The sequence below is a fragment of the Vipera ursinii genome, assembly GCF_947247035.1.
Source record: "Vipera ursinii genome assembly, chromosome: 4".
Taxonomy (NCBI): domain Eukaryota; kingdom Metazoa; phylum Chordata; class Lepidosauria; order Squamata; family Viperidae; genus Vipera; species Vipera ursinii.
The window spans coordinates 2,081,017-2,081,631 of NC_139514.1; positions in this window are offsets into that span (position 1 = coordinate 2,081,017).

Here is a 615-nt window from a genome sequence, read left to right on the forward strand (position 1 = left end):
CTCCTTCATAAGTTTCCATCCGTTGTTTCTCATCCTGCCCTCTGGTGCTTTGGCGAATAATAATAATAATAATAATAATAATAATAATAATAATAATAATGTTGGAAGGGACCTTCGAGGTCATCTAATCCAACCCCCTGCTCAGGCAGGAAACCCTATACCATTTCAGACAAGTGGCTGTCCAGTCTCTTCTTAAAAACTTCCAGTGTTGGAGCATTCACCACTTCTGGAGGCAGGTTGTTCCACTGGTTAATTGTTCTAACTGACAGGAAGTTTCTTCTTAGTTCTAGGTTGCTTCTCTCCTTGATGAGTTTCCATCCGTTGCTTCTTGTCCTGCCTTCAGATACTTTGGAGAATAGCTTGACTCCCTCTTCTTTGGGGCAGCCCCTGAGATACTGGAAGACTGCTATCATGTCCCCCCTGGTCCTTCTCTTCGTTAAATCAGATATAGCCAATTCCTGCAACCGTTCACCCCCAATCTGCAGGAAGGACTAGGAGCAATACAACCCATCAGTCTGCAAAGTTTGCTCAACTTTGGGGCCCAAATGTCTGAGGAGATCGCCACGTTAATACCTTTTTTTTTTTTACATTTTCAGATTCTTTGCCAGGGAAAAT